The sequence below is a fragment of the Bos indicus genome, chromosome 8 (genome assembly GCF_029378745.1).
Source record: "Bos indicus isolate NIAB-ARS_2022 breed Sahiwal x Tharparkar chromosome 8, NIAB-ARS_B.indTharparkar_mat_pri_1.0, whole genome shotgun sequence".
Lineage (NCBI taxonomy): Eukaryota > Metazoa > Chordata > Mammalia > Artiodactyla > Bovidae > Bos > Bos indicus.
The window spans coordinates 33,922,856-33,945,542 of record NC_091767.1 but is presented as its reverse complement, the minus strand read 5'-3'; the positions used below and the strand labels follow the sequence as shown (position 1 = coordinate 33,945,542).

The following is a 22,687-nucleotide window of genomic DNA, read 5'->3' as shown; positions in this document are numbered from 1 at the left end:
GGGTTATAATGACCAAGCATGGCAGCTACTGTCAGTCTCATTGGAGTAGTAGAAAACTTTAGATTTATAGGTGTTTTGTAATTTGTCCAGCTCTCAGAGTCAGTGTGTGCTGCAACTGGGGTTTGGACACAGGTTTGTCTGATTTCTATTCTGTACTCTGTCTGATTTCTATTCTGATTTCTACTGTACTGTGGTAGGCATTAGTGATCAGCAAATTTTTCTCAAATTCTTAGGAAGGAAAGCACAAAAATTTAAGAAAAAAAAATAGTGTTGTATAGAAAAGAAGCAAATACGTCTGAAATCTGGCCTATAAGTCATGCAAATGCAATATTAGAGATGGTTCTCATGTCACACCGAACTTCATCATAATACAATAGGTGGTCAAAATTCTAGTTCAAATTAATAGACATATGGATACAGAAGAGGTTAAAAAACAATGGATCACCCTGTACCCGAATCAGTCTTGCAATAAATCACTTCAAGAAGAGTAATCTAGAATAATAATTTCTGGTTGTTTTCAGCACTATAAAAACATTGAAAATCTTAAAAAGAATAACTGCTAGTACTTTTGAAACTGTACTCATTGATCCAAAAATATTTTATTTCTCCTTTACGTACTTGTTAATCTCCTGTACATTCTAATACAAGTTCTAATATTCTAATGAGGTGGCAGTGACCTTGATTTCTGAGCAGGTGACTTTTTGTGAGTTGTTATAGATCTTGGAATTACAAGGAGAGTGAGGCAAAGCAGTATACTTGGTATGTGTTTATACTTAAATAGATAGTCTTATTTTATTTCTATACTCAAAAAAGTTAAGGCACAGAGAGAAAGAAAATGACATGAGAGACGTCTCCTAACTATTAAACATCTGAAGGTTTAAGTCAATATCTACCTAGCCAAAAGAACAAGCTACACTTACTACACTGCTGAGTCCATTCACAGAATAAAACATTCTCATTTTCTCTAATAAAATTAAATAAGCAAATACAAAATTATAGAAAGAGAATCAAAGAATATAGAAACAGAACTGATCACTTTCCTCTTCTGCAGTCCTCTCTTGATTTTCTATGTATTCTGTAAAACTTAACACCAGAGGTCACTGCCAGTAGCAGAATATACATTTTAAGTAATAATGATTTAAGATAGAGTAAAGAAAACCTTCTGATAATTTTGACTGTGGGCTTTACTGGTGGCTCAGTGGTAAAGAATCTACCTGCATTGCAGGAGACACTGGTTGAATCCCTGGGTCAGGAAAATCCTCAAGAGAAGGAAATGGCTACCTACTCCAGTATCCTTGCTTGGGAAATACAATGGACAGAGGAACCTGGCGGGCTACAGTCCATAGGATCATAAAGAGTTGGACATGACTGAGCGACTAATACACACACACACACATTCTGTAATAAGCACATGGTATGCAGAAGAAAAATGATAGATTTTCTCTTTTCTGTTAGCTTTTTTGACAGTAGACAAGAAATGCATTTTTCTATTTTGTCCTGATCACTAGGAAGCTTAGAACTAACTGTTGGGCTTTTGTCTTTTATTATCTTTCTTTGTGTGTTTATGTGGGTGCGTGTATTTTTATTCTAATGTACCAAAAATAATTTTAGCATTTGGTTTGGTACAAACTTGCAAAATAAACACGTGAGAAATGTTTGGTGTTATAACAGATGCTCATTTTTAAACATCCTTCATTAACGTATTTTATTAAAAGATGTTTTAAGACAGCTCACCTTTTTCCCTCTTGGCCATTGATATGATTAACTTAAGGTTATGTACACATTAAGTTTTTCTTATATTAACTTTACTCTTCTTTCTCCTCTAAAGGTTTAGAAACTATGTTTATTACAAAAATATTTTACAAATATTTTAACATCCTAAAGGATATTTTTATGTTATTACTACTAATCTGACAATGAACTAAGTTTACATGTTTTGCTGAGGTACCATAGTTGCAATTAATCTTAAGTAGAATATATATGGTGGTTTCATTTTACTTCTTAAAGGGCTGTATTGTACACAACAAAATTACCTCAGAGAATTGATGAGTAGCATTTAATTAGCAGATGACAGGCTGATCTTAAAGACTGCAGTATCTAAGTCTCAAAGACATAAAGATTCTTGAGAAAAAAAATATATATATAACATAATAGGGAAAACAGTAGAATATTTATTTAGATTATTTAAACAAAGGGACAAATGAAGGGGAGGTTATTGGCACTTGAAGTATTCATGGATAGTCTTGGTTAAGAGCAGGTTAAAAGTTTCATTTCCTGTGCTCAACCCCCATCTTTTCTATCTTAGTCTGGGTTACCTAGAGAGCACAGCCTGAAGCAAAGATTTCAGCATATCTATTTTACTAAAAAACAGAAGTAAGAGGAAAACAGAATGAATCAAAAAAAGAGGGAGAGTAAATATAAGAATGTGTTACTAAGCTGGTCTTCAAACTCATGAGATAAACTTCCAAAAGATAAACAAACTTTTCTCAAGATACTTATTTCTGGAATTTGAAATTTTAACTTTGGCTGTAGTCTCTTAATGATTAGGTTTCACCTTCTGGATTGTGATTTAGCTTTCATTTCTGGGTTGCTTGCATGGAGGCCCTGAACAGACCAACAGTATCTCACTCATCAGGGAATAGAAAAGCTCCAAAATAGGAGATCAATGGTTTTCAGAACATCTATAAAATGAGCCACTGTTGGACTGTACCCCATGACTCTTCAGAATCTACACAGAATAGGTTATCACAATAACGGCTTAGTCTGGAACAGTCAACGGTTCCAGAGATAATGAGGTTGAGATGATCTGCAATAACATGTAAGAAGTATCTATCTGACTGACCAGTTCTCAAATCTACTAATTCTCACCCCGATATCCAGGTACTTAATACAACATGGTACCTCCATAGTTATGACATGTAAGTCCAGTTAGTCACAGAATCTCACTTAAAGACAACATTTCCTTTAAGTCAATTTATCTGTAAATCATGCCTGATTTTATATTTATTATACATCAGTTGTTCACAGGAAATACTACCAGAAGGCTAACCCTAACCCTGAGGGAGAAATGTGAATGAAATAGAGGTAAGATGATAGTAAAGACAAGGGATTTCTGGCTATCAGTTCTAATATTCTCACGATTTCTACATCTGCTCAGCTCAGATTCCATATACCAAGTCCATCATACAATGGGTTACTACTTTACACACTCAAACTTACAACTGAGCCTGTCTAATAATACCCAAGTTAGGATAAATAGATGTTGTTACATAAGCATTTGGTGTACAATAGTCAGGACACCTTGCTGTTATGGCCTAGTAATATATTAGGAATTAATGTTTTCAATGATAGTTTCTCAGTTGTGGGAACCTTGACCTTTTTCTATAGCATAGGAATCTACATGTTAATTTTCCTGCTGGGGCATGTCAGAGATTCAGTGCAACATCTTAACTATGCCAGATACATTTAGCACTCTGACATCTCTGGGTCAAAGCAGGATACACCAGAGTCTTCATTCACTACAGAATATTTTCTCACTTGTGTGTGTGTGTGTGTGTGTGTGTGTGTGAAGTCTCTCAGTTGTGTCTGACTCTTTGCAACCCCATGGCCTGTAGCCCACCAGGTTCCTCTGTCCATGGGATTCTCCAGGCAAGAATACTGGAGTGGGTTGCCATTTCCTTCTCACTTGTAGCCCTACCAAAAACATCATTTTTTCAGAGTCATAACTATTCTATTCAAAACAATAGAATGAGAAAGACTAGAGCTCTCTTCAAGAAAATTATATGAAGGGAACATTTTATACAAAGATGGGCACAATAAATGACAGAAACAGTATGGACCTAACAGAAGCAGAAGATATTATGAAGAGGTAGTAAGAATATACAGAAGAACTGTACTGAAAAGATCTTAATGACCTGGAAGACCACAATGGTGAGGTGATTCACCTAGACCCATATGTCCTGGAGTGTGAAGTCAAGTCAGCCTTAGGAAGCGTGACTAGGAACAAAGCTAGTGGAGGTGATGGAAGTCCAGCTGAGCTTCAAATCCTAAAAGATGATGCTGTAAAAGTGCTGCATTCTATATGTTAGCAAATTTAGAAAACTCAGCAATTTCCACAAGACTGGAAAATGTCAGTTTTCATTCCAATCCCAAAGAAGGGCAATTCCAAAGAATGTTCAAACTATCAGAGAATTGCTTTCATTTCACATGCTAGCAAGGCAGTGCTCAAAATCCACCTAGGCTTCAACAGTACATGAATCAAAAACTTTCAAATGTACAAGCTAGATTTAGAAAAGGCAGAGGAACCAGAGAACAAATTGACAACAATCATTGGATCATAAAAAAGCAAGAGAATTCCAGGAAAAACATCCGCTTCTGCTTTATTGACTGTTAAACCTTTAGACTGTGTGGATCACAACAACCTGTGGAAAACTTAGAGATGGGAATACCAGACCAGCTTACCTGATTCCTGAGAAACCTGTATTCAGGTCAAGAAACAACAGTTAGAACCAGACACGGAACAGATTCATTTCAAATTGGGAAAGGAGTATGTCAAGACTGTATATTGTTACCCTGATTATTTAACTTATCTGCAGAGTGCATAATGTGAAATGCCAGGCTGGATGAAGGTCAAGCTGGAATTAAGATTATTGAAAGAAATATCAGCAACTTCAGATATGCAGATGGCACCATGGCAGGCTCCTGTTATAATCTTCAACAAGTTTTCTTTCAACCTCTGGCATTCTGGAGTCTTCCTAGGGCATATAGAACACTTATTAGTTCCACATCATTGAGTTCAATTACCTTCATACATCATTATAGTAGACCAGCATGATGTTCTGCAGAAGAGCAAGAGGATTAGTTTTCTGCAGTGTATCATGAACATGAGCATGAGCATTAACACACTCTTGGGGCAATCAGTGAATGTATACCACTTCCCTTACTATGTGGTGACAAACTGCTTTTGCTTCTTCTTATTGTCAGGAATCAAGGAGAATGCAATTTCCAAACAAATTCCTGTCTGACAAGTGTATGGTATTGCATCAATAAAAATATCACATCACAGTAGTTGCAGTTGGGGCTAAATTCTGGGTAAATCTAACATAGTCAGTCCATCAGTTCAGTTCAGTTCAGTCATTCAGTTGTGTCCAACTCCCTGTGACCCCATGAACTGCAGGATGCCAGGCGTCCCTGTCCATCACCAACTCCCAGAGCCCACCCAAACCCATGTCCATGGAGCTGGTGATGCCATCCAAGCATCTTATCCTCTACAATCCCCTTCTCCTCCTACGATCAATCTTTCCCAGCATCAGTGTCTTTTCCAGTGAGTCACCTCTTCGCATCAGGTGGCCAAAGTACTGGAGCTTCAGCTTCAACATCAGTCCTTCCAATGAACAACCAGGACTGATCTCCTTTAGGATGGACTTGTTGTATCTCCTTGCAGTCCAAGGGACTCTCAAGAGTCTTCTCCAACACCACAGTTCAAAAGCATCAATTCTTCAGTGCTCAGCTGTCTTTATAGTCCAATTCTCACATCCATACATGACCACTGGAAAAACCATAGCCTTGACTGGACAGACCTTTGTTGACAAAGTAATGTCCCATCTTTTTAATATGCTGTCTAGGTTGGTCATAACCTTCTTTCCAAGGAGAAAGCGTCTTTTAATTTCATGGCAGCAATCACCATCTGCAGTGATTTTGGAGCCCAGAAAATAAAGTCAGCCACTGTTTCCACTGTTTCCCCATCTATTTGCCATGAAGTGATGGGACCAGATGCTATCATCTTCGTTTTCTGAATGTTGAGCTTTAAGCCAACTTTTTCACTCTCCTCTTTCACTTTCATCAAAAGGCTCTTTAGTTCCTCTTCACTTTCTGCCATAAGGGTGGTGTCAGCTGCGTATCTGAGGTTATTGATATTTCTCCCGGCAATCTTGATTCCAGCTTGTGCTTCTTCCAGCCCAATGTTTCTCATGATGTACTCTGTATACAAGTTAAATAAGCAGGGTGACAATATACAGCCTTGACATACTCCTTTTCCTCTTTGGAACCAGTCTGTCGGTCCATGTCCGGTTCTAACTGTTGCTTCCTGAGTTGCATACAGGTTTCTCAAGAGGCAGGTCAGGTGGTCTGGTATTCCCATCTCTTTCAGAATTTTCCACAGTTTATTGTGATCCACACAGTCAAAGGCTTTGTCATAGTCAATAAAGCAGAAATAGATGTTTTTCTGGACCTTTCTTGCTTTTTCCATGATCCAGCAGATGTTGGCAATTCGGTCTCTGGTTCCTCTGCCTTTTCTAAAACCAGCTTGAACATCTGGAAGTTCACGGTTGATGTATTGCTGAAGCCTGGCTTGGAGAACTTTAAGCATCACTTTACTACCATGTGGTGCTGCTGCTGCTAAGTCGCTTCAGTCGTGTCCAACTCTGTGTGACCCCATAGAGGGAAGCCCACCAGGCTCCCCTGTCCCTGGGATTCTCCAGGCAAGAACACTGGAGTGGGTTGCCATTTCCTTCTCTAATGTATGAAAGTGAAAAGCGAAAGTGAAGTTGCTCTGTCATGTCCGATTCCTCTTGATCCCATGGACTGCAACCCACCAGGCTCCTCCATCCATGAGATTTTCCAGGCAAGAGTACTGGAGTGGGATGCCATCGGATGAGTGCAATTGTGTGGTAGTTTGAGCATTCTTTGGCATTGCCTTTCTTTGGGATTTTAATGAAAACTGACCTTTTCCAGTCTTGTGGCCACTGCTGAGTTTTCCAAATTTGCTGGCGTATTGAGTACAGTACTTCTCACAGCATCATCTTTCAGGATTTGAAATAGCTCAACTGGAATTCCATCACCTCCACTAGCTTTGTTCATAGTGCTGCTTCTTAAGGCCCACTTGACTTCACATTCCAGGATGTCAGGCTCTAGGGGAGTGATCACACCATCGTGATTATCTGGGTGGTGAAGATCTTTTTTGTACAGTTCTTCTGTGTATTCTTGCCACCTCTTCTTAGTATCTTCTGCTTCTGTTAGGTCTCTAACATTTCTGTCCTTTATTGAGCCCATTTTGCATGAAATGTTCCCTTGATATCTCTAAGTTTTCATAGTCATCTACAAATCGGAATTATTTTTCTATTGACTCTTTTTTTTTGTTTGTTTTAGCAGCTCAGTAGGTGAATTGAATGGGGATATCACATGAACCAGTATCCCTGCATTGTTTCAGTGTTTGATGGTGGTGCTTATCATTGTAATTCTTCCTGCAATATAGCATTTTTTCTTATATATCCTCCAAGATACAGGAGGTTTTTTTCTTGGCTTTTTTTAAATTACACTGGCTTGTACTCCACAGAGCATAAATCCATATGAGGATTCTTCCAGGTTAGTATGCCACACTTAATTATCTGCTTGTGTACCATAGAAATAACTGTAGAGTAGTTGTGCGGACGTGTTAGAATCGTTGAACTGTGAGACAGTCAGACAACCTGAGCTCCCGATCATCCACTCATGATATTTCAGTTCCTCTATCATAAATCTTAGTTTATATCCTTATCTAATAGCCCTTAAAATATTGTCATTCTTCTTGCCCAAAATATTGTTTTCCTAGTATTAAGCAAGTCCCTTCTGGAAAAGATATGGGGAATATTTATCTAACTTACTGGCAGAGATTTTACACAGTCCATTCTCAAAGAGATGTATACTTCCCTTCAATCAATGACTTCTAGGTCTGTGAACCACTTAAGTCTAGAGTTTTTGTGAGGAATCCCAGTACTCCGTTTTGATGGTTGATGTAAGACACCAGTTCACAAGATCTCATTTTATTTATTTCATTTATTATATAGTTCACATAACACACTATTCTGCTTATCATCTAACTTTCCTCAAGGATAGCAAGATTTATTTGCCATCATCACAGATACCTGTGTATCAAGACACCTTGATTTCAACTCTAGCAGTATTACCTATTAGAGAAATTAAATCTATCTGTCTCTGATTATTAAACACTATCACTTATATTCCCCCACTCCAGCATCCTATTATATCTACGTGTCCTGGAAAGCACAGTTTCATGGCAATATATCCCACTGTCCTTCAAACCCTGTATGGATAGGGAACATCACATTTCTTAAGAATGTTGGTTCCTTTTTCACACCCTGCCAGTACATTATTCCACATAGCTTCCATGAAGGAAATGGTCCCTGGGAATACTTTAAGAAAGCAGTTTGATAGTGCATTCTTAAGTTGCACATCCAAGTGTATTCTAAACTTTGCTACTTCCTAAATATTCAAATATTTTGGCAGCAAAGTACTGAAGTCCTCACCTCATTTTCTGTAGGTTATAATTGTGTCCAAGCTTTGAAGAATTATCTCCGCAGATTATGAGGACTGACTCTACTTCTTGACAGAATATTGACTTTCAATTTATGAGCGAGTGCTTCAAATTCAATAAATTCTCATTTATTATATTGTTTGCTTTGGTGCACTGCCCAGTTCTCCACTTAGGACTGAGGTAAGATTTTTTCCAGCTTTGGCAGTCTTGGTTGATGCCTCGCAGCTGCATCTGTTTCTGAGAGCTGCCCACGGCCACAGGGAGTTACCTCAAACAAATTCCTCTCCCTTGAGGGGTCAGCCCACATCAAATGAGTGGTCTGTGAAGAAATTCAAAAGTCTTTTCCCTTGATTCAACTCCAGACAACTTTGATGGTCACTCAACTCCAGAGCAACATGTGGCACTTCTTTAAGTACAACACAGCAGTTAGCTTCTCCCTTTACCCAACCCTGCTCTCTTCACCCTTTCTAAGTGATATTTCCAAGACTAGTCCTCAAAAAATCTCTCACATGCAAATCTCCATCTCAGAGTCTGTTTTCCAGGGAAGTCAATCTAAGATGCCTGTTGAGCCTTATATTCTTTTACCCTGCTCTAACACTTTAAACACCCACTACACAATTATTCCCCAGTTCCTACTCTATACCCATAAATGAGGTACTACAATTCCAATTTTTAATTAAATAACTTTCTTCGGGGGGAAATACTGAAATTTTATGCTTTGTAATAAGCCTGGAAAGAATAAATGTTGCTGGGACAGCTCCTGAGGAACACAAGCAATACTGGGGGAGGCATTTGCCTCCATGAGGTGCCTGGGCTTCAAGCTGGAAAAAAACACTCTCTTCTGTCACAGGAAAAGAACTGTTTCTGCCTTATTCAGGGGAATACAGAGTTTAAGATGCTCAGTCAGTCCACACAAATGGCCCCAGTCCAACTCTCAAAATTTTGCTCTTTTCAACCAAAGTCCTGAACTAAATAGATGAGATCTCTCAAGGCAACATATTCAGTCTCCTTTGTAGCTCTGTCACACTTAAAATTAAATCTGGGGACTGACTTTCTGCAGAGTGCCCTGTACTCAGAGATATTAAGAGTCTGCATAAATGAAGCCATGGAGGCCCTCTGGCTTTCACAGAGTGCCTCAAGTTGGCAACTGGCTGTTCTAAGCCTATCATTTTCTCTTTCAAAACTTCCAATATCATTAACAAAAGCCAGCCCAATCCACAGTCCCTATAATTATCATTGTCCCCATATCGTATAAGCAATACAGCCACTGCACATCCTAAAGTCTTATCTTCCACCTGCACCTTATCCCAATTAACCACAAGGGAAAGCCTTAGTAATCGTGATGTCATGGCATTCCTGAGCTAATCACCATCCCTCTCAGCACTAGCGATGGGATTTTTATTGCTGTGAGAATGGTCAGTAATGCAGTTTTCAATTTATTTCCCTAAGGGTCCACTTTCTGGGGCCATTTCTGATACCAACTGTTTTAGACTAAGTTTTTTAGAAACAGAGCCTGAAACAAAGTCTTATGTGTTAAGACTGTATTCAAGAGTATGATCCTAGGGAGCAAAGGTGAGAGCAAAGGGAAGTAAGACAGAGAAACAGGGAAAGCTGATAAGTGGTGCACTCCCAGGCTGACCACTACATGATATTGTGTGACTGAATGTTTGATCTTATGGAAGTACCTGCCAAGACGACTTATCAATGACTGCTTCTCAGGACAGGCTATGCATGGCAGAGGACTGGAGAAGAACTTATTCTCTTCTTTCAGCTCTTTCCTGTTGGTCAAAGACTTACCTTCAAGGTTATAATCTCTTCCCATTTCCAGGCTGCTTAGGTGTAGGCACCAAATGATCCCATGGTATCTTTTGCCTCAGTGTCAACAAGGATATGGGCAAAGGACGAAAGTTCTGCATATGTTCCGTGAAGAAAGGAATGATGTCGCTGTAGTCATCTGAATTTGGTCAGAAATCACACAAAGGAGATCTCTGTGGTTATGGCCCAGGGAGTAAAAGGCCTCTGGAATAGGTGAAGCAAAGAAGCTATGAAAGGAAACTTAAATGGCATCTGATAAATCTACTTACTAGCTTTGAGACCTTTTAAAATTTACTTTGTCCCTTTGACTCAGTTGCTTCCTTTATAGCATGGAACTAATAATTGTATAACATTAACTGGTTGCTCTATGAATTATAAGATATCTTATTTGTAAACCTTTTTTCACAGCTCTTAGACCAAACAGCAGTGTATTAATTGTTATTTCTATTTCCATGTAGGAAATTTTTTGCAATCTAAATAAAAACTTGAAATATTCTAGCTATTATTCAACCTCCTTCAGTTCAGTTCAGTCGCTCAGTCGTGTCTGACTCTTTGCGACCCCATGAATTGCAGCACGCCAGGCCTCTCTGTCCATCACCAACTCCCGGAGTTCACTCAGACTCATGTCCATTGAGTCGGTGATGCCATCCAGCCATCTCATCCTCTGTCATCCCCTTTTCCTCCTGCCCCCAATCCCTCCCAGCATCAGAGTCTTTTCCAATGAGTCAACTCTTCGCATGAGGTGGCCAAAGTACTGGAGTTTCAGCTTTAGCATCATTCCTTCCAAAGAAATCCCAGGGCTGATCTCCTTCAGAATGGACTGGTTGGATCTCTTTGCAGTCCAAGGGACTCTCCTTATAAAGCACCAAATATATAGAGTATCAGAAAAGATGATTTTAGAGGTATCTGAGTTTTTTTATGTCATGAAGATGTGAGAGAAATATCAGTAAAATATTGATCCTGAATATGGTTTCCTATTTTAATTTAAAAATAGAGATAACTAACTTATAATATAACCAATACGAAAGAAGTTATCTTCTCTTACCAGAGAAAGACATAGCCATAGCTTTTTATAGCTGCAATTTAAACTAGAACTGATTGTAAACTAGTATCTTTAGAGACACTTTCAAGATTAAGACACCTATTCATATGCACATTATAGTGCAGATAAGATGATTTTGCCTTCTTGGTGTGTAGTATGTCATATTTCTCCTATCAGCAACATAATTTACTTCTAAGAAACCCTGTCCTATAACTAGATTAAGTCATTTTGGAAAGATAACCATATTCTTGGACCAAGGTTGGGATGTTGATGCTAGTCTGGCCAATACATGTGTTCAGTTTCTTATGGTGATTGATTCAGGAAGGGTCACATGAACTGAGTCAGTCCAATAAGTATCAATCTAAAAATCTGTTAGAAACATTATTTGTCAGGCTTATTAAGAATATAGATATGTGCCTGAAGATCTTGCACATATCTTTCCTCTATGTTGGGAATTTCTGTCTGAATTATGCTAACAAAGGGAACACAGGGTCCTATTTTGCTCCAAAGGGGGGAAAAACCAACTGGGGGCAGGTGGTGAATTTTCATGACAATTCTGGAGGCCTGGGTTCCAACCATACTTAAAGCTTTTATTTTTTATTCCTAGATCATCTGGTTATCACTATTTACACTATTAATACCACTGACCACTGGTACTACTCTGATTTAGTCTTCTGTTACAGTCAGATGTATATCATTTTTTTTACATTTTGCTTTATTAGTTTTAATAAAAGTACTATAGTTAAAGAAGATATTAATAGTAGGGGGCATTGAATGTGGGGTATATAGAACTCTTTGTACTATCTTTGCAACTTTTCTATAAACCTAAAACTAATATCATATGTAATAAAACTCTGCTTCTCTGTGCCACACTGCACGAGGTGAATAGATCCTCTTACTAATAAATCTGTGCCTAAGAAGCTCAAGGACATCACATCTGTAATATTCACACTTGGGAAACTTCTGCTCCCTGAATATATATAGAATATATATATATATAAAATCTTTAGAACAGAAATCCATATGGTCAGTTTTGAGCGAAAAATTTTCAATGAAGAGGATGCAAAAGAAAGCTTTTCAATCAACCATTTGGATTTATGACTGGAAAACAGTGGTTAACATTATACCTTGCTTTTCTAGTCATTCTAATGTTTGTTCTATTTGCACTATAAAATACTAAAACTAGAAGTAACTTCCTTATTTTTATTTTCTCTATCAATCTTGTTTCAATCAAGATATACAAACATAAATCTGGAGAAAATCATAATTTGAAAACATACATGCACCCCAGTGTTCACTGCAGAGCTATTTATAGTAGCAAAGATAGAGAAGCAATCTAAGCATCCATCAGCAGGTGAATGGATAACAAGATGTGGTGTATTTATACAATGGAATACTACTGAGCTATAAAAAATAATGAAATATGTCATTTGCAGCAACATAGAAGAAGCTAGAGATTATTATACTAAGTGAAGTAAGTCAGACAAAGACAAATATCATATGACATCACTTATATGTATAATCTTTAAAAAAAGGACAAATGAAATTATATATAAAACAGAAACAGACCCACAGACATAAAAAACAAACTTATGGTTACCAAAGAATAAAGTGCAGAGCAAGGGAGAATAAATTAGGAGTTTGGAATTAGCAGATACAAACTACGAATAGATTAACAATAAGGTCCTACTGTATAGCACAGGAAAAGATAGTGAACTGATATTCTAAATAAAATGTTATTTTCTTTTGTAAGCTTGCTTCATTATTACTCTATTTTGTCCTTTTTATTTTCCTCAGTAAAGAAATACCCATAAGATATAAGAATGTTGAATGGCCTCCAATCACTGTTATAGGTTTGTTTGTTTTTGTTTAAGCCAAAAACCTTTGAAAATAGTTTGGTTCTGGCAGACTAGATAAATTCTCAAAAATTCACATTGTCTTAAAAAATCATTAACTGGTGAGCTTTCACAGTGTAAGACATATTTTCACCCATGTGCTCATGCAAATGTACCTCTCTTTTCAACTCATCATCCTCTTCAAAAATATCATACACATGCTCTAAAAGCTGAATCCATAGGCCCTGAATTACATCAGCTCTCTAGGCTTCAATTATTCTTCTGATTTTTTCAGAACCTGGCATGATGGCTGAAAATAATTTTTTAAAATGGAGTTCCTCTGCCTCTTCTGCAACTTTCCTATGAAATATCACCATATCTCAAAATTTTTTATGAAGTTTAAATTCTGACACTGAATCTGGTATTGGGAGATCTTCACAGCTCTCTTTAGAGCCCAGATTTAAGGTCTGAGTCATCATTTGTACCAGTCTCTCATTTCCTTTGTATGACCACTCATCTGAGACCAACAGGGCCAGAGGAACCACAAGAGGAAGGTCACACCGGTCCTGCTCCATGCTTGTCTTCTGACTGCAGCGTTGCTCAGGAAAGGAAACTCACACATTGTCTCTCCGAGGAGCTTTCCTCACTGAAGGGCCTTAGGGCAAGATCTCGTCTTGCGACTGCTTTAGTTGCCTTCCCTCTCTTGCGGATAATGGTTGGTCCTTTGTTGATGTTGTCTCACTGCTCCTGGAACTACTCACAGATCCAGTGACCACTCTACTTTGGGTTTCAGCATTTTTTGTGTTGATGTGACATCCAATTTTCCAACAGTGGGAAGAGAAGACAAAAGATGAGGAGAGTCTCTTGGAACTGTCTCTTTTCCCCACTGGGCTCAATAGGTTCTCTTTCCTTCTGCAGCTACTGTCAAGACAGGGAAGGTTCAGACCCAGAGCTGTATGGCTGTAAACCTGGGTAGATTCTATCCTTTTTTCTTATAACACATTCACCAGCAACTTGATTCTAGTCCTTTGGTAAATCTTGGTCTTTGTTTAGGGGCTGCAGAGGCTTCACTGGCTCATTCATTACTCCAGTGACATACTCAGAGGACCATGTGGGAATTCAGGTTTCAGGCTGAACACTGGATTTAATGTTATTATTCAGACTCTCCTTCACTTGAGAAATATTACATTTACCTTCTAGCTCATTAGAGTCATCTGAGTATCTTGGTTGATTTTCTTGAACTAGCTATCATCCATTGAGTTTCACCTTTCTTCAAGTAAGATGTTAATATTCACCCTAAAATCACAGCTAGTGATTCTGCAGTACTGTTTATGTCTGGTTTGTAGTCATGGTCTTTCAGACTTGTGGGTGTCTCAAGGGGCCAATGACCATGGGTTTCTCTTGGGACAAACATTTGTCTTCACCCTTTACATATGTCTTAGAGCTCTCAGAAGAGTGTGATTAAGAGTGAACTACTTCATGACAATTCAATCTTTCCAGAAAGCACTGTAGCTACAGGCTTGAATTTAGAGCACTATCTTTAATGTTATTTTGGGTTTTTTTGCCTTTATGGCCTCCAAAAACAAGCATATTTGGTGCTTTATGTAAGGCTGTCTCAGGGATGTTCCTCACAGAAGGTCTTTCTTCAGGTTTTTTGCTCAGCATGGTTCTTATCAATTCTATCAACTCTGGGCTGTAATCTTTCAGCATCAGTGGCAGCTCCTTCAATAATCCAATAAACCAAAGAGTTAATGTCTTTTGCATTGAAAGCATGTTTCCAGGATTGCCATTTCATAAACACAGCATCTCATAGCCCAAATATCAGACTTTTAGTTTTAGGGTTTGTTTGAGAACAATTCAGGGCTCATGTGTGTGCCAATAAGTGTCCCAGCCATGCTGCGGTGGTTCTCAAGCACACAGGAAATCCCTAATTCACCCTTTTTGATGATGTTTTGCTCTTGTTAGGAAGACATTTTGAGCTTGCAGAGCTCAATGAAGGAAGTATTTTTCATGTAAATACTGCAGGGCCATGAGAATCTGAACAAACCACTCTACCACCAAAGTGAAAGTGAAAGTGCTTGTCACTCAATCATGTCCAACTCTTTGTGACCCCATGGACTACAGCCCACCAAGCTCCTCTGTCCATGGGATTCTCCAGGCAAGAATACTGGAGTGGGTTGTCATTCCCTTCTCCAGGGGATCTTTCGGACCCAGGGATCAAACCCAGGTGTACTGCATTGCAGGCAGATTCTTTACCAACTGAGCCACCAGGGAAGCCCACCACCAAACTCTCAGGCAGAAGCTTCCCCTTCTGCTCTTAGAGTTTTCAGTACAGAGCACCTCCTTTGCAGAAGCCCATGATGATGTTCAACAGATGGTTCCCCTCCCTCCCATGGCTCTTTGTAGGTGACAGCATTGGGTCCTTCATCTGAGACAAGAGCTGAGCTTTCTGTCCAGCAACTTGATGCTCTCAGCTGAGGCATTTTGGAGCTTCAGCTTTTTGATGACATACTGCCATTCCCGCTGGTCTGTCACAGTCACCTCCCCTTACTGATCCCACCCACAGTCAGGATGCTGAGGTGCCAGAGACCATATGGTGTTAGTGGTGGCTGAGGAGGCCTGGCCTGGGTGCCAGGCTGGAGGCCCAACCCACCGCATCGTTGCTGCTATTGGCTATCTTACACGCTTTATGAGGAAAAGTCTATTGTATGACATTTGTTTGGTTACTGTTTACTGAGTCTTAAACTAACATGCTATCTAGAACTATTTCTTTTTTAAGATACTCATGAGCTTCAATACAGGGACAGAACATACTGGGTTGGAAGTTTTATATTATTCTATAGTGATAAAAGCAACAGGAGAAATAAATGACATATATCCAGTGATACTACTTTTTACTATTAAAAACATTAAGTAGTAGTTGATAAATTATTTTTTATAAAAACAAAACAAAATGTTAGGCTATAGGCTTAAAAATCAGGCATTGCTGTGAGAGAAAACATTGTCTTTCCAATTTCCCATTGAACATATTATTGTCTGGACTTGAGTGCTTAGATGACAGAGTTTGATTTAGTAGATGTCTGAGGAAGACAAGTGGGAGAAATAAATGAAAATCCCACCACTTCCAATTTCATTAAAATTTAGGAGAGAATGGTAGACAAGTAAGGATACTGAAGAAATTTATATAAGAATAGCCACCTACTCTGATTTTCCAGTCCTGGAATTGCAAAGCACATAAGGGTTGGAACAGCAAGGGTCAGTATGGTGTGCAGTCAAGTCAATATGTGGAATTTCCCAGCCACCCATGTGGGAGGTGGAGAGCAGCCTTCTGAAGAGAGTATCTCTGAGCTAGCTTTGGAGGGCTTGGTGTAGCTGGGAGGATACAAAGAGAAGATCTAACCTATACTTCCAAACACCCCTCTGTTCCTGAATGTCACTGGCATGTGTGTGTGCTCTTGGCTCAGTCCTGTCTGACTCTTTGCAACCCCTGGACTATAGCCTGAAAGGCTCCTCTGTCCATGGGATTATCCAGGCAAGAATATTGGAGTGGGTTTCCATGCCCTCCTCCAGGTGATCTTTCCAACCCAGAGATGGAACCTGTGTCTCTTGTGTCTTTTGCATTGCAGGCGGATTCTTTACCAACTGCACCACCTGAAGAGAGCATGCTGCTGCTGCTGCTGCTGCTACAGATGATCAAAAGGCAATATGGCCTCCTGTGGTTGAAGGTAAAGGGATACCTAAGTAGATTCTGCCATCAGACTATGAGCAAGATGAGAGAAGCAGCAGAAATTCAAAAGGTCAATTCAACTGGGAAGGTTCCAAGACACTAGAAAACAAGACAGAATAAGAAATCATCTGCAGCAGAAATCAGCAGCCATTGCCAACTCAATCAGGCAAAACAACAGCTTAGATAAATAATACATTAGCATAACAACCAGGGCACATATAAATTAGCAGAAAAAGACCTTTTTCCCAGTGTTACAATATCTTGCCATACACTATGCTTCTACAGTTCTGCACCCAGATGAGATCTTAGAAAATATAAGAGAACAATGATGAATTTGCATCATCCAAGAAGACACATTTTGCAATGTAAAAAAAAAAAAAATAATAATGATTGGATTGTACTGAGATTAGCAAAGAAAAGTAAGCTTTACTTTCTTTTCCTGCTACCTAGCCATTGGAGGGTAGTAAGAAGGATGAGGAAGTTACAGAAAAAACCTATATATGAACACTTTACTTCCTTCACACATTCCTTCAGTATGATGTGTATCTTTCTGCAACTCTGCAGAACAGTTGCTTTTTGACTTCTCAGTTTCAGACTGTTTTATCTTCAGTTCATCTAAGCTTCTCTCCATCCCATTTTGTAGTCAATTTCTAGATGCAAACTCCAAACTCTAATGGAATTTTTGCAGCGGTTCTAAACTTTCCTCATGGTTGTTACATTGCAGATGACTTAAAACAGCCTCCAATAGTCATTGTCTTAGATTCTGTCACTATTGCTGCTATATCATACTAGTTCTATCATGCTTAAGCTGAATCTTAGTTTTAGAAATTTGCTTTCTGACAAAATTTCCTCAAAATTATTCTTGTAACTTGACTTTTTCTTTTTTTTTCCAGCAATTTTCTGCCACATTTCTAATTGCTGGACTCTAAGCCACATTCAATACTGTGATGTGTGTCCCATTGCTTGATTTCCTTTCAGTCAAATTTTGGTCTTTATAAAACTGGCATTCTTGACATTCATATGTGTGTGTGTGTGTGTGTGTGATCATTCTAAAATCATTCCCCTGCATCCAAAAAGGCACAGATGGAAGATACACAAAATTAACTGGAAAAGTGGGTATCAATTACCAGGAAACACATACAGAGCCAACAACACAGATTTACATGCAGGGGTCAAATTAACTAATGATTAAGGACACTCACAAGGTCTGAAAAGAGCCACATCTTCTGATTTCCCTTAGGTCAAAAGCTATCATCCCCACCTCCTTGCTGTCATAGCATCTTAATTCCACCTAAACCATACACTTGCTTCATTCTTCTGCCATTACTGCTAGTGATTTGCCTTCCTTCTCAATATTCCTATGTTTTATTCATCATTCTCCAGCATATTTTCTAGTGTACTACTCTGCAAGATATTGATACTAAACACTGTTGACTCAAATCATAACTCATTTTATTCTTAATGTGAGAAAAGAGGTGTATCCTAATTCTACCTCCAAAATACACGTGCACTGTAGGCAAGATCTTTTTGTATTAAGTTTTTTTAAAAAAGACCACATTACCTGTGTGAATAGGAGAAAGGGCAAAGCACAAATATATGTACCAGGAATCTACTCAGATAGGAAAAAGAGGAGAGAGAGAGATCTGTTTTCATTTCCTGAAGTTCAGGCTGAGTCAAGTCTCTGACTATATAGCCTCTTGCGAGAGGCACCATGTGGGCAATAGAAGACCCCTGGATGTCTAACACTAGGTACTTTAGCTCATCTTTGAAACGAAAGGTAAGGCAGACTTAAAACGTTTACCTTTATGGGAAGGAGGTAGCAAACAAACACTTATTGTGAGGCTTCAACGTGCCATGTCTGTGAAGCGCAGGCCACGTATATATATTTTTTTCCTTAGGGAGACATAACTGTCCCTATACCAACTGAAATATCAATATATTTTACTGAAATAACCAGTCAAGTAGCTACTTGAGAATTTATTTATTTCCATCATGGCAGTGGTTTTGCAATAGTGTCTGAGGTGTTTGATTTACAGCCCTGAGCTCAGCTGATTCTAAATATTTTCCAGTAATTTATCCCTGAGGTCCATATCTCACTCCAGTTCTCCCCGATGTTCACATTAAGAGTCTCCAATTGCCCTTTCTCTTAAATATGTATTTTTTAAAGGTCTTCCTCTTTCTGATTTCTAATTGATGTTGGTAATCTACTGTGCCTCTGAAATAGCTTTTTCCATTGTACAGATCTCTTTACAAACTAAACCTCTTCTCAGCATTTCTCCCTTTATCTCCTTGAAAGCCAATTTAACCAAAGCCAATTTAACCAAATAGCAATGCTAATTAAAACTTCTAAGATAGAAAATCTGTACACGTTTTACAAGGAAGCATACAGCATCAGGTATTATGACTCCAGGTGTATGGCATTTCATTCTGTGGCAAGTCAGTGTCCTTTTAAAAGCTTCCAAGGCACCAGGCACTGTACTGCAAACTGGGATGGCTCCTAAAGACATAAACGCAGCCATGCGAGAGAGAGTTCACAGCCTGAAAAAGGATTCAACCATGACTGAGTACAGATGACAAGCGCTGGAGGAATAACCCCTGTGGGGGTGCAGTGGGTGCTGTACTGGGCCATTCAGAAACTCCTTTGGGTCTGCGATCCCCATCACCCCTGATCCTGGGCTGCTACAGCTCTGTATCTATCCTTCTCCAGGAATTATCTTCAGCCAAAGAGGTCTGCTCTGCCCAAGATTATGCTTCTTCCTCAGGGAAAACCTTTATTGAATACTGCTCTGTGATCTGCTCACTCAGTTAGATTGGCTAAGGGTTCTTTTCATCTGTACCACATTTCAACCTTTCCTCTTAACAATACTGCTTCCTCCATCTCTGACATGCAGCGCTGCTGAACGCTGCCCCAATAAGCTTCGTACAGAAAGATATCCATCCTAGAGTCACAAGGAATCCAATTTAAACTGTGGTTGAATCATGGAAAGTCTACAAGGAGTTTTGAGGGTAGTCCAAACAAATACAAATGACGAGACCTGGTATTGTGTTTAGGGGATAATTACAGCAAAGGTACAGAGTGTGTTTGTGTATAATGGATGAATTAAAGCTTGGGGTAAAGTGGGAGGTAGTGTGGGGAGTGGCTGGCACTGAGCATCAAGGTGTGACAAAATGCTGGTGGTGAAGAGCCACTGAAGCCTTGCTAGGCAGTGAGCAGAAGCTTTAAACCAGAGAAGTGACAAGAACTTACTTCTCTATGGAGATAACTTCAACAACCACGTGGAGAAAGGACTGAAGGTGGAAGGATCTGATACTGCAAAAAACAAAAACTGGAAGAATGGTCATTATACTAAGATATCTAAAGGGACATCTGCAGGATTAAAGGCTTCTAAAGTAAAAAGAATTAAGAGAGGGTTGGCGCCAAAATAACTTTAGGAATCCTGGGTTGTAATATTGGAGGGACCATTGACAAAGGTGAAAGATACAGAAAGAGGTAGAATGAATTGTATTATATCCTTCCATAATTATCTCTACAAACCTCATCACCCAATGTTAAAAATATGAGAAGAATAAAATTTAGGGAATCACCAAATGAAATAAAACAATTTATATGAAGATCTTAGAGCAATGCCTGGCACAGTGAACACTACCTTTATTAGTTTGATAATTGGGTAGCTCTTCACTCTTTTGATTTAGGGATGGACAAATATACCATATACTGTGATTATCCCATCTCTCCTAGAGATGTTTGAAAACATATTACAAATTTCATACAATCCTTGACATATTTTGTAGGCTAGCACCCAAACAAACAAAAATCTCAAAAGCAATATAACATTTTATATTTAAACCATTGTTACTGCTTCTTTCCACGGGCTTGTGCCATGCTTGTGAAATCAATAGCAGGAAGCAAGTATTTCAGAAGGCAGGCCGTCAAGGACAGCCTTTAATTCTTCTCTGCAAAGTGTTTCTTACTTTAGAGGCCCTCAAACATGAAACAAAGTCTACTATTCCTAGCCCTAAAATATTTTAAATATCATTATCAAACTTGGTCTCTAATTACAGTGTTTCTTTTGAATAATAGTAGCCATTTTTCACCAGCTGCCCCTGCCCCCCCACAACGTGTGCCCAGCACTAACTGAAAGAACTTTACAAACATTATCTCTAATCTTATTAGTAATCCTACAGGATTTTTATTCATGTCTTCAGTTTCCACCTCAGGCTTTGGGATGTTGAATAATTGGTTTGAGGTCAACACAGACCTCAGGCTGCATAGCAGGCTTTCACCTGGGATTCTCTGCCTTTATAACCGAATAGCTAAGTCAGTCCTGAAAATGATCCTGTCGCTCCAACGTGCAGGACAAATGGGATTGATGTATTTGCTTGCTAACTCACTGGATTGCTTTCATGTTTCATAAGAACACCAGTGAAAAGGAAGTGAGAGAGGTAGAAATGTGGCAATTATCAGGTTCATACAAAAGGCTTAGCCTGCTGAAGGACATCCAGCATGCTCGGTATTGTAACTACTTATATTTCTTTGTGCAGACAAAGAAAAGGAGAGTTAGGATTTGGTATCAGTGGAATCCAAAAGGAACAAGGCAGAATAAGGCAAGAAAGGAAAAAAATCATCATCAATATGTATATAATTCATCCTGTATCTGCGAGTGTGTGTGTTTAGTCAAACCATTCTATGCTTTCTCTTCATTTCATCTCATATCTTCAGCAGTCTCTTCTCCCACATCCAGAAGACTGGGTTAGATTTAGTACGATTGTTTAAATTTGGCTGCTACTGCTATATCTGTCATTTAACTGTTAACAAAAGGGCAGTTGCACAAATTTTCTGTTGGGCCGTTTGCCTCTCTTCATATAGTAACTGTCTTCCAAATATGACAACAGTGGCCAGGATGAGCAAGAAATGTACTTTGAGTGTCAGATTCCAACTCAAGGTAGTTTTATTAAATTTATCAATTTTCATGGCATTTTACAGGTTTGGGAGAGAGACATGACCATTAAAGATAGGCAGAAAATAGTATCATGATTTTCTAAGATGCAATATAAATGTATAAGTATCTATTAAGTGCACTAACAGTAATTTTCATTTTATCAATAGAATACTAGTAATCGAAAGTCTTTGCCAGACAGATGAAATTCAATAGATATAGAATAAAACAGAATGATATATACTTAGTATGTTTTGTTACCTATAATACTTGTAATAACAGAAACATATATTTCAAAGGATAAGGAAAATATTTCTATTTTTAGAAATAACTACCAATAACAATTCTATAAGATATAGCCAGGATGATCACTTTCAGATATATTCTTTAAGACTTGCTTTCCACTTAACAGATATAAATGACAAAAACAATTTTTTTAAAACCTTAAGAAGAGATTATGTGATTTTAGGGTCAATAAAGAAATACTCATTTTTACCAGGTGCTTTTCTTATTTTTATCACTTCCATACCTCACTCTTGTTTATGTTAACTTGCAAAAGTTCAAATGCTGGATGGCTTTGAAATCAATCATGCCAACTTAAATCGCATTCAACAACTGTCTATTACTTCTTGGTCAATTATAAAACTCAAAGAGACCCTATGATTATCATCATTATTGATTTTATAATGAAAATTAAATTAAACTCAGATTTCTTTTATAAAAACAAATAAACAAAGATATAAGAAATACAGGGATAAACACTCTGTCAGTCACATTCCATGAATTTCAGTCTAACTTGAGCAGTATGTTAATACTACGACATTCTTTTATTTACAACTTACGGAATAAAGTGGATTTTGTTGCTAAGGAGTTCAAAATGACAGTCTCCTTTCTAATCCATTAGCAAAATGTAAAATGCTATGTTGAATGTCACTATTGCCCTCTTAGACTGTGCTAAGTATGGTTTTAATATTGATTCTTACACATGTCTTATACATTCCCCAGCGTTCAGTACTTTTG

The 22,687-nt window shown here is 38.4% G+C and overlaps 1 pseudogene; it reads right to left on the bottom strand.

Annotated features, from left to right (window-relative positions):
• Positions 1 to 13,089: 13,089 nt before the first annotated feature.
• On the bottom strand, positions 13,090 to 15,523 carry LOC109562708 (serine/threonine-protein kinase Nek4-like; annotated as a pseudogene).
• Between the last annotated feature and the right edge of the window lie 7,164 nt (positions 15,524 to 22,687).